Source organism: Protopterus annectens, chromosome 10.part0 (genome assembly GCF_019279795.1).
Source record: "Protopterus annectens isolate FY-2018-M chromosome 10.part0, PAN1.0, whole genome shotgun sequence".
NCBI lineage: Eukaryota > Metazoa > Chordata > Ceratodontiformes > Protopteridae > Protopterus > Protopterus annectens.
The window spans coordinates 990,621,398-990,634,654 of record NC_056744.1 but is presented as its reverse complement, the minus strand read 5'-3'; positions in this window follow the sequence as shown (position 1 = coordinate 990,634,654).

Here is a 13,257-nt window from a genome sequence, read left to right as displayed (position 1 = left end):
TTAAAAAATAATTAAAATGTATTGAACTGTTTTTGTCAGCTTTTAGTGATTTGGTAAGCTTTAAGAGATTAAAAAATACTCTAGCAGCGGCTTGGATTCACTTACAAGTGTCACAAGCATTTTTGTTTGGTTTGTGACATAAATTAAATCATTTTGGTGCCTTTACCATATATACTAGCTGAAATAAGGTATATAAAGGTAGAAACATTTTACTGATGCTTTTGGAGCACTGAAAATTCCATAATGATGTTCTGTTTGACTTTTCCTGTCTAAAAGTGAAACCTGACCTTTCAACTCACCCTCTAAAATGGAAGTGACACATTAGAATGTTAAATTGTGAATCACAGGGTGTTTTGACCATGAAAACTGTTAATGCAGCTCAAAACTTCATATTTCGGATCATCTTGACTATTGCTTTGCATAATTTGCAATAATATTAATGAATAATTATCAGACTATAAGAAAAAGATTGCAAATGGTATTTTAAAAGCCATTTAGGTTCTCTTAAACAACACAATATACTAGGAGTATATCCAGAATAAATAACTTGTGTGAATACTAATAGTTTAAGATATAATATATAAGATTAAATAAATGAGATTAAGATAAGTGTATAGGTATAAAGTCAGAAGTTTATATGTATAACTTTCCACATAGTAAGTAAAACAAGAAAACATGAAAGTGCTTTCTAATAATTTAATAAATATAACTTTAGCAGCTGAATTTTCCCACTTAGTAGACCCAGTAGATAGTGAGAGGTTGTGGGTTATGACAATATTAGACTCAATTAGTCTGGTTGAATAAGAATGAATCCAAGCTGCTTTAACCCATTTAATTTGTAACAACTCAATCATGGCGTTTAAGATGATATGTATCAAAAATATGAGGTATGTTACTAGGTAACAGAAGGATGAACTAGGCATAGCTATTCTAATGAGGAGGTAGAGAGGTAGTTTGTTTTTTTCAGCAAAGTAGGAATATCTAATTCCATGATAGAATGTCATAGGGTTATACTATTAGGTTATTTTTAGTAGTTTAAAAAGTTTTGTCCGTAGCTGGAGATTTCACATTGCTATTTACAAACTGTATGTATGATAAGTTCTCTATTCAAACGTGATATTATAATACCTGTTTTCCTTTTTTGTGTAAATGGTTGATTTAAAATGTGTATCCATTAACATTAATGGATTAAACAATCCAGTAAAGAGGAGAGACTGCTTAAATTTCTGTAGTTACATAAAGCAGAAATAGTACTTTTACAAGAAACACATATATATAACAAAGATATTAATAAATTACAATTAAAGACCTATTCAGTTTTAGAAGGATCTGGATTTTGAGCCAAAAGAAGAGGCATTCTCATACAACAGAAAAACACATCAGTAATGCCTAAAGTAAAAGGTACTTTGTTGACAAAAATGGTATGTTAAGCATTGTTGTTATTGAGTGGAATAGAACATTTTATGCATTGGTAAACTCTTATTGGATTCCAGGGGTTGGAGCCAGAGATGCTAAAAGTTATTTAGATACTATAGCCTATTACATAAAAAGTGAAGCTATAATGGTTGGTGATGTTAAGTCTGTCTTATCAGACAAACATACTACCGCAGATAAAAAAAAAGAATCATATCTTCCTGCTACCACAACTTTTTTACATTACCCACAGCTATTCATTTGTAGTAACTGTCTTGTCTGCATATTTCACCATGGAACTAAAACAATTCATGTAGTTCACTAGAGTCCTGATAAAAAAGACTACTCCAAGCCTTACTCTGATGGTTGGAATAACATAGTCATCTACTTCTGTCTTTCCAGAGATCATGATGTCCATTTCTACTGTACCACTTCTCATAATTTCTAAAGTCCAGTGTCATTTGGGGTGCATCTGGAATCACAGTGACATTCCTGTAATGCCAGGGTGCTTCCATGAATGCATGCTATTTTAATATTTCATGCAACCAATGAGTTCTTATTACCCTGTTATCTGCCCTAACTCTTTTTGGTTCCTTATTCTTCTGGAGAAAGTACAGTTGTATAACATGAACGTACCATGTGAGTAGATGTTCAAATGATCACTGCTGTATTAACATTAGCTATATGGGTTCAGTTTTGCCAAGGGTATAACAGACAGCCAGTTTCCAAAGCTTCAGGGCACCTTCTACATAACCTAAACTGATCAAGCTGAGATGATTGAAAGGCATGTTTGGATGTGATGCCTTTCAGAGGTTTCTTGCTAGCAGTCAGAGAGAGAGGCTGAGCCCTGAATGTAGAATGCTAGGAATAATAAAAAAAATAAACATCCACATGCTGGGTAGATTACCATAGCTAACTTTATTAGGGAGGGGGAAATAGAGGAGTCCATGAGTCCCTGGAAAATGGTCCTAGCAAAACTTGATCTAGATCTAGAGAAGGAATCACACTTTGAGTGTTTTCTAAATGTATGTACAGAGGACCAAGTAACAGCTTCTAGACTACCTCTATAATCAAACCCTTTCCAAAAGCCATAGATGAAGCCAAGTCCCTGATAGAGTGTGCCTTGATTCTGCTGAAATAGATTTTCTATGGTGAGTATAACAAAAGTTAATAGCCTTAGACAACCAGATAGAAATAGTTTGTTTTGACACATGGTCTCTCTTCTTCTTATCTTCACAAGAAATGGACAATTGAGCCAATGATCTGAAAGATTTAGTTCTGTCAAAATTATATCTGAGTTGTCTGAGGACAGCCAGGGTATTGAGTATCCTTTCTCCCTCATTTTTAGGTTCAGGAAAGAAAACAGAGAGATGAATAGTTTGCTTTTAATTAAACTCAGATACATCTTTAGGCATAAAAGAATGATAATTCTCAAAGAAACCCTGCCCCTATGGAAAATTAGGTAGGACTGACTCACTATAAGTCCTTGCAACTCAGATACCCCTCTTGCAGAGGTCAGAGCAATCAGTAAAACTGTTTTCTATATTAAGAACTTCAAGTCAGCTGAATTAGCTGGTTTAAATGGAGAAATGTTAGCTTCTCTAACACATATTTAAGATGCTAAGGAGGGGCCATTAGTTTGCTTGGAGGGCTCATGCAAAACCCCTTTCAAGAACATTTTGACACAAGACCACTAGGCAAAAGTCTGTTACACTCGTGGATTTATTTATTAAAGTTTATACACAAAGTTCATGGTGCCAGCAACTATTATTATTTTTTGGCTTATTCACTATTTAATAGTTATGGATGCTGCCGAGTTTTGCTCTGTTTATCTCATACTCCAAAGCAGCCAGTTACCACAGACACTTGCATCGCTTAGGGAGCAGTTTCAGGAGGGATAAAATTTCTGGGTGGTGTGGGACTCCAAGAACAGATGCAAGTACATAAATATCAAGGAGGTGATTGTCCAGATCAAGGCACTCAACTCTCTGAACCATCTTTGGATGTATTAACATATGTGTGCAATGCTTATTTTAAATAAGGGAAGATTAACACGTTTTTATTCTATATGCAGCATTAGTTCTATTTGGAACTGAAAATATGCTTTTCTGAAATTGTGCTTTCTGACACTGCAAGATGCACTCTGACCTAGTTTGCTAGCACAGCAAAATACATGTTTATGCTTTGGAAATGTACTGGAAAGCAGGTGATTTTCTGCTAGGTCAGGAAATTAAATACAGAATAATAATAATTTCTGTAGATCCATTCATTATGAACAATAAGCTCTGTTCGTGCTAATGAAAAAGTGCACAAGCTGCAAGATAGTTAGATACTATAAACAGAGAACTGCTTCAGAAATCTGTACTTGCATTGTGCTTGAATTAGCCATAGTACCTAGACTTGTAACATCACATAGCAAGAAAGCTATAATTGACCGGTGGTCGTCAAGGCCATCCTGTTTACTAAAAAAATCTTTTTTAAACTTTGAAGAGTCACCTAGAAATGTGAGAAACATCTGTAAAGTAATAGAATTGTGAACTGGTGATCTGCTACATCAGTCGTAGTGGGCAATGTCTTGAAAGAAAGGTATAATAACTGTGACACTTCCTGATTTAGTGAGACAAACTCTGTAACTGCATTTTTTGTCTCCTTGCACAAGAATAAAGATACCTGAACTGAACCTTATGCTTTTGGTCTTTTGAAGTATTTTTCTCTAACATTTTTTGGTCCTTCGGACCGGAAACCCTCGTTTAGCCTGGGATCAGATGGGCCAGGTGGCATGAAACTGCACAGGGAAGATAACACATCGGATCTTCTTCATTGAAAGACCTCCGACTGAATTGTTGTGCAAAAGAGGCCAGCCACTTTTCTGATCTACGACTGAAGGCGGGTTCCATTTGAAAAGTGAGTGACCAATCGCTGAGGCTCAGGTAAGGTGAATCTACTTTTTTCTGTTTTAGATCAGGGACTTGATTGTATTTGTTCTGTGAGAATTTTTAAAATTCAGGGACAGAAATAGTGCTATCTTGTCATAGATCAGGGAAACAGAATGAGTAGGCAGGTAGTCTGAAGGGACTGTAAACACTTGGTGGTACCACATTAAAAAAAAAAAAAAAAACAAAAGGGTTACGTAACATTTAAAAAGGTTAGAACAAAATGGGTAATACGTGCACAAAAACGAAAAGACCCCAAAGCCCACCGTTAACCGAAGACGCAAAATATATGCAATCACAGCGCGCCGACAACATTAGATATTATACTAAATGGGTTAATTAATATGAATTTGATGGGAAACTTGAAAGATCCTCGCTTATCAAACTTATTAGACAGTTAAAAACCGATTCTAAAGGTCGGGTTAAAAAACAGCGTAAATTAGGAGTTCCTCAGGCACACAGGTGGATTGAGGAAGCAAACCAAAGAGAACAAAAGAATAAAAATTCAAAAGCAATGTTTCTAGACAAAGAGGATAATAACTTAGTTATAGCATCGGCCCCTCCGCCCACTCCGGTTTCAGTTCCCTTACCGGAATATGAAGCAAAAGAACAAACTGATCCACCTCCACGATATCCAGTTGTTCCTATAAAACCACTACCGTTTGTTAGAGATCCTATCGAGACTAGGTCTCGAACACATAATTTAAAAGGGGATATTGAATTATATCAAATGAATGGAAATTCATGGGCTATGAGTGAAGAAGAGATATGCCCACTCATAGAAGTACCAAATCCTCAGGCAGGACAAGAAGGGCAGGACCCACCTCTCTTAGTATACAGACCGTGGACACCGAAAGACATCCGGAAAGCCACAGAGGGAATTCCCCATCCAAAAGTTAATTTTAGAAAGTTCTTAGAAGACTTACAGGGCATGAGATTAAGTTATCACTTAAATGGAGAGGAAGTAGAAAAAGTGGTCAGACAAATAGTTGGTCCAGATTGGCACATGATCAGTGGCAACTGGAATCCCTGTGATGCTGCACTTAGGCCCCTCCCACATAGCAGTGCAGAACTAGACAACAGAGTGAAAGGTCTGACAGACCGAATTTCTGAGAAATGGAAGCCTAGGGGGCAGACTGGACTTGCATTAACCAATGCATTCAACAAGAAAGTGAAACTGTTGATAGATACTTTTCCAGATTATTGGAATGTTTTAACAATCACTGTGGAATGCAGGTGCCTGAAGATCAGACACAAGATTCCCCATATGAGCAGCAGTTAAAGAATACATTTTTGAAAGGCAGTATTGCACCCATAAGTAGTTTCATTACTCAACATATGGTAGACCATCGTACAAGCAGATTACAATCACTACTTGAATATGCTAGACATGCCGAGAGGCATTTTAACAACAAAAAGAAAAAGAAAGCCCAAGTATTTGCTGTGGAAGATGGAGACGTTTATTTAGTACAGTCCGGACAAAAGGGCAAAAAGAATGCCCAGAGAAACAAACAATCTGATCAGCGATCAGAAGACTTTGAAGGGAGAAAGAAAAGAGATGAGTGCTTCAAATGCGGGAAAAAGGGACATATGGCAAGGGATTGCAGGAAAAATAAGAAGGCAGCAGTGGAAGACAAAAACGATGAGGGTGAGGACTGACTATATGAAAGTCAGGAATCACTAGATAGGAATAATAGAGAAAGGACAAACGAGAATGTGATAGAAGGAGCAGAGAATGTGATAATAGAGGAAGTGCAGGAAACTACCGATAGTGAAGAAAATGAAATATTAGACCTAGCCTTATTGAGCTTAGAGCTCTATTTGGCTGACACAAACCAGAAGTGACACTCCTGGTAGAAGGGAGGGAAGTCAAATTTTTGTGCGATTCAGGGGCATCACAAACCCTGGTACACCCCTCCGAACTACCAGAAAATTCAGAATCACATGACTTTATACTAGTAAAAGCAGCTAATGGACAGCTTTATCAGGAGCCTCTCTCCCATAACATTACAATAACAGATCCTGTTTCAGGATTAACCCAGAAAAGCAAAATTGTTGTTTCTGCAAAATGCCCAGTGAACCTTTTGGGCAGAGATCTTATGCAAATATTAGGCATAGTAGTAGTTCCAACCATGCAGGGTATGGAAGCACAGTGACAAACCAATACTTTTGCAGTGCAAACGGAAGGTGAGACATTTTACTGGTACAGCCAGGACTTAGTTACGACTGGCCCTGGAGCAGTAACTGAAGAGTTAATGAATGTAGTTATCAGTAAGTTCCCCTCTCATTGCATTGACATACAACACCTGTTGCACTGTACTCTGTATTATTGTAATACACCAGGACCTGACAAAGAATATGAACAAGAATTGTTTAAAAATCATGCAAACAGATTAGTACTGTGTAATTTGTACTGGGACATGAAAGGGAACAGTGTAGTTAGCTGTTCATTACCCCAGGAGTTCTTTTCACTTTACAAATCAAATCTAATACCGCATGTTAGTTTAAATAAAGAGGAAGGTTTAAAATGGATAGACCTAGGAGAGAAAGTTACAAAATGGGAAAAACAGACAGAATCAGAACTGTCAGAACAGGGAATACAAAGACAGAAACTGAACTGGATAACACAAACACATCCAGCTGTACACTTGCAGTCCAGCAAAGACAGCTGAAAAACCCTCTTATTAGAAGAGGAAGAAAAAGCTTTGTTAGACATACCAGAAACTCTCTGGTCAACAGGAAAGTCAGACGTAGGACTTATTCACACAGCAGGACCAGTTACTATCACACCAAAGTCAGCATTTAGACCACAAAAGAGACAGTACCCCTTGAGGAAAGATGCAGAGGCAGGTATTAAACCTATCATAGCAGCTTTGCTTAAGAAGGGAATACTGGTGGAATCTCCCGATTCGCCATGTAACACACCCTTATTACCAGTTAGAAAAGCAAACGGAGAATGGCGTATGGTCCAAGATTTACAAGCTGTAAATGACGCAGTAATACCAAGCGCACCTACAGTGCTAGATCCACACACCTTGTTGAATGATTTAAAACCTCAACAGAAGTACTTTTCTGTGGTAGATATCAGCAATGCGTTCTTTTCGATACCAATACACCTTGACAGCCAGTATTGGTTTGCTTTTACATTTCAGGGGAAGCGGTATACATATACGCAACTACCACAGGGTTATAGTGAAAGCCCAACAATGTTCTCACAAGAGATGGCAAGTAATTTAGCGGGATTTATCCCACCGAGAGGTAGTCAAATTTTACTTTATGTTGATGACATCCTGCTGGCCGCCCCTACCCAGCAAGATTATAAGGAAGATGCTATAGCATTATTAAAATTCCTAGCAGTTGAAGAACACAAAGTAAGCAAAAATAAATTGCAGCTTTGGAGAAAACAAGTGAAATACCTTGGATATGTAATATCCAAAGATGGCAGAACATTAGATGAAGACAGAAGAGTAGCGATCTTACAAGCACCAAAACCCACAACCAAGAAGGAAATGATGTCCTTCCTGGGTACGACTAATTTTTGTCGGAGCTGGATCCCAAACTACGCTTTGGAATCTGCACCTTTAACTGACCTGATTTTTAAGAAGCCTATGGCAGCACAAGATTTAATACAGTGGACACCAGAAGCAGAATTAACGTTCTGCAAGCTGAAACAATCGATAGCATCATCATTAGTTTTAGGATTACCAAATTATCACAAACATTTTTTTCAAACTGTAGATTGCAAGCAAGGTTATATGACATCAGTATTGACTCAACAGCATGGGGACAAACAACGCCCCATTGCTTATTATTCATCACAACTGGACCCAGTGATGCGGTCTCTACCCCACTGTGTACAAGCAGTAGTTGCAGCTGTAATGGCAGTGCAGGTTTCAGCCTCAGTAGTGTTATTCCACCCTCTCACATTGAGAGTGCCTCATGCAGTCGCAATCATTTTACTGCAAGAAAAAGAAGCATATCTTTCCCCTGCTAGGCATCTTTCTTGTATGACTATATTGCTGAGCCAACCTCACATGACAATTGAACGATGTACTACTTTGAATCCGTCTACCTTGCTCCCAACTCCTGTGGATGGCACACCCCATAACTGCCTGCAGGTAATTGAGCAAAAGACACTGCCTAGAAAAGACCTCATGGATTTTCCCTTGGATGATGCCGAGGTGACATATTACGTGGATGGCTCATGCAAAAGGAGTCCTACAGGACAAAACCTAACAGGTTATGCAGTAGTTTCTGATACTGAGATTGTAGAAGCGAAACCTCTACCACATAACTTATCTGCACAAGCAGCAGAGTTGATTGCCTTGACATGGGCATGTACCTTAGCAAAGGGTAAAAGTGCAAACATTTTTACAGACAGCCAGTATGCTTTTTCTACTGTACATGTTTTTGCACAACAGTGGAAGAATCGAGGAATAGTGACATCTACTGGCAAACTGATTAACCATGCACAGTTTATTTTAGATTTGTTAGATTCTATTCAGTTGCCTCAGAAAGTAGCTATTTGTAAATGCATAGCTCATACAAAACACCAAGATAGGATTTCAAAAGGCAATACGAGAGCTGACACAGCTGCAAAGCAAGCAGCCTCAGAAGCATTTCTCTTGAACGAGGAATTACAACCTTCTGAGATTTTAGACTTAGAAATGTTGAAAACAATGCAGACGCTTACTACACAAGCTGAAAAACAGAAATGGAAAAGACGAGGAGCGATTCTCAAGGAAGGGCTGTATATCTCCAAAGAGGGAAAAACGATATTACCGTCTAATTTATTTAGATATGCAGCTTTGCTGAGCCATGGGCAGAGCCATGTCTCAACAAGGGGGATGGTACAGTTAGTGAATGGGGTGTTCGCTACGTACTGGTTTACAAACTACACTAAAAAATTTTGCCTGTCATGTCACACTTGTAATAAACATCATGCACAAGGGGCATTAAAGCCCAAGCAAGGGAGTTTCCCTACACCACCATATCCGTTTCATACTATCTGTATGGATTTCATAGAATTGAGCAAATGTGAAAACAAAAAGTACTGCCTTGTCATTGTGGATATGTTCTCCAAATGGGTGGAGGCCTTTCCGACTAGTAAACCAGATGCAGCCACTGTTGCAAAGACCCTAGTTAAATAGATTATTCCTAGATTTGGCATACCGGAAAGGATCTACAGTGACAATGGTACACATTTCGTTAACCAAAGTATACAACAGTTAAGTCAGTATTTTGGGATTTCTTTAAAACATCACTGTGCATATCACCCTCAATCTGCAGGGTTAGTAGAGAGGCACAATGGAGTTTTAAAGAATAAGCTTAAAAAACTTATAGTAGAAACACAGAAGAACTGGGTGTACTGTTTGCCCCTGGCACTGTTGAGCATGAGAACCGTACCGAATGCAAAAGGATTGTCACCTTTCGAAAAGATTTTCGGAAGAGCTTATTATATACCTCAGTGGAAACCTCTCATGCCTGCAGACCAGGAAGCAGATTGGACACTTGCAGAATACATGAGGAATATGCTAAATAACAAACATCTTTTACAGTTTAATTCTGTTTCAGATAAAGACCAAACTAAACCATTCGAAGTAGCAGTAGCCCCAGGCACTTGGGTCTGGGTGAAGACAATCCAAAAGAAGAATTGGATGAAACCAAAGTGGGAAGGTCCGTATCAAGTACTGCTGAGCACGCCCACAGCAGTCAAGATTGTGGAACGTTCATCTTGGATTCATTTGACACACTGTAAACTAGTCAAAAACTTTGAACTTGATAAAACTCTTGCTAACACACAGCAGCAGTAAAATGACGACAAGACCTAGAGACAATAGAAATACTGAACAATTTCAGCAGTATATTCAGCAGTGTTGCATAATCATCTTAATAACTGCATTAGTGACAATGTTCTTTTTGCTGTGGCTTTTGCTGTGGCCTTTCTTTTCTTCAGCCACACCAGCTAGACTGAACAAACGTGATTCAACACTCATAGACTGGCATCCGAACTTTAACACTTACCAAGCAATCAAATATGTGTATGCTGAGACTTTTAATATTTCGAATTGTTGGATTTGCACAGCTATACCAACAGCATACGGGGGATTATTGATGGCTGCTGTCCCCCTAGGGGTCAATGAGACCTGGGAAAACTTGATTTTTGAGACTACACCTGTGAAATCTAGAGACAAAATTGCATTATTTCTACCTGTTACACAAACAAGAATTGTATGCTTTTTTAAGAATGACACGATTCAAGTAGATTGGAGTAGATGTAATGTAACAGTTTCTTATAAATGTTATATTAAACCTAAAAATGCTAAAAATACAGAAACAATTTGTGATGCAGATTATGACTCATACTTTGAGTCCTTGCATAAAACTGTCAGTGATATACTACATAATCCTGTTCTTTTAAATCAACTATCTATTATAGATAAGAAAATGTTTCATGCAGGGAAGGTGTATATCAATACTAAGGCAGAAAACTGTTATTTCATATGTGGGAAAAAGGCATACAAATGGTTGCCTGAGAATTGGTCCGGTAGTTGTTTTTTGGGTTACCTGGTCCCGGCCATACGACACACTACAGCTTTGCCTCATGGGAGAATTCGAAACATCAGAGACGTCACAAAGAAACCTGAAAATCCAATCAAGAAACCTGAGAATCCAGTGGGACAGATCGTAGCAGGCTGGAGAAACCATAACTCTGTGAAAGACAAAAGTAAACTAGCACACATGGACTTGAGTGACACTATCATATCCTGGGCTAGCATAGCCCCTGCATATGGTGCAGTTAAATCAATTTGGGAACTCAGAAAGCTATCCAAACTTCTCGAGGTCATGAGCAATGCAACTTTTTCTGCTCTTGAATTAGTGACTGATGAACTGAATGCAATGAGGACTGTGGTACTTCAAAACCGCATGGCTCTTGACTTCACCCTAGTGGCGAGAGGTGGTACGTGCGCTTTAATCAAAGACGAGTGTTGTTCGTTTATTCCCAACAATAAGCATGAAATTAACGATCATTTGGAAGTGATTCAGCAAGTGTCAGGCATGACCAGGCCAGGCCCAAACCCACTGACGTACTTTTTCCAGAATTTGTTTGGGGGGTGGGGTTCCATCCTAATGAACATCCTGATTCCCATTTGTGTGGGATTACTTTTGTAAGGAGCATGCATTTGCTGTGGAATTCCCTGCATGAAAAAATGAATCAAAGATTTTATAGACATGTCAGTTTCTGAGACTTTGTATCAAAGTACTGAAATTGAAGAACTGTTGAAAAAGGAAACACTTTCATAAGTTTAAACTGAATGACTCTCCTAGCTGCAAATCCTCAGAGGAAGAGGTTAGGAGAAGAAACAAACTGTTTATGCTTTTGAAATAGAATAAAAAGTATTAACAGGGGGGAAATGTTAGAAAAATATGCATTAACATATGTGTGCAATGCTTATTTTAAATAAGGGAAGATTAACATGTTTTTATTCTATATGCAGCATTAGTTCTATTTGGAACTGAAAATATGCTTTTCTGAAATTGTGCTTTCTGACACTGCAAGATGCACTCTGGTCTAGTTTGCTAGTACAGCAAAATACATGTTTATGCTTTGGAAATGTACTGGAAAGCAGGTGATTTTCTGCTAGGTCAGGAAATTAAATACAGAATAATAATAATTTCTGTAGATCCATTCATTATGAACAATAAGCTCTGTTCGTGCTAATGAAAAAGTGCACAAGCTGCAAGATAGTTAGATACTATAAACAAAGAACTTCTTCAGAAATCTGTACTTGCATTGTGCTTGAATTAGCCATAGTACCTAGACTTGTAACATCACATAGCAAGAAAGTTATAATTGACCGGTGGTCGTCAAGGCCATCCTGTTTACTAAAAAAATCTTTTTTAAACTTTGAAGAGTCAGCTAGAAATGTGAGAAACATCTGTAAAGTAACAGAATTGTGAACTGATGATCTGCTACGTCAGTCGTAGTGGGCAATGTCTTGAAAGAAAGGTATAATAACTGTGACACTTCCTGATTTAGTGAGACAAACTCTGTAACTGCATTTCTTGTCTCCTTGCGCAAGAATAAAGATACCTGAACTGAACCTTATGCTTTTGGTCTTTTGAAGTATTTTTCTCTAACAGTTTTGCTCTGTTTATCTCATACTCCAAAGCAGCCAGTTACCACAGATACTTGCATTGCTTAGGGAGCAGTTTCAGGAGGGATAAAATTGCTGGGTGGTGTGGGACTCCAAGAACAGATGCAAGTACATAAATATCAAGGAGGTGATTGTCCAGACCAAGGCACTCAACTCTCTGAGCCATCTTTGGTCCCTGAGGCCTGTTCAGCTGGTTACAGACAATGCCATAGTTGTATGGTAGATCAACAAGCATGGGGCACCAGGTCATACTCCCTTTGCAGACTAGTCACGTTAGCTTGAGATGTAACTTCAAAGCACAGTCTCAGTCAACAGGTATTCTACATTCCATCAGAGCAAACATATGTTGTTGACAAGCTGAGCAGGACCAGGAAGATCCTCACAATTGGAAACTAGATCAGGGGGTCTTACAAGATTTTTTTCCAAGATTTGATCCATCTGTGGGGAGTTCCTCAAGTAAATCTCTTTGCCTTCTCTCTGAATGATCAACTGGCAAAATTCTGTTCTGTGACTCCACTCAAGAAGGCATAGAAGACAGATTATTGTTTTTTTTTCATTGGGCAGGAATGTTCCTGTATGTCTTTCCACCCTATCCAGGGTAATTCGGAAAATTCAAAAGAAATCCCTCCCAAAAGCATTGTGTTGACTCCCTTCTGAGCCAGGCAACCATGGTTCTCCCTTCTTTTGGAAATGGCCAGGAGAAATTACCACACACTTCCTCACAAAATGGATCTACTCATACAAGAATGGGG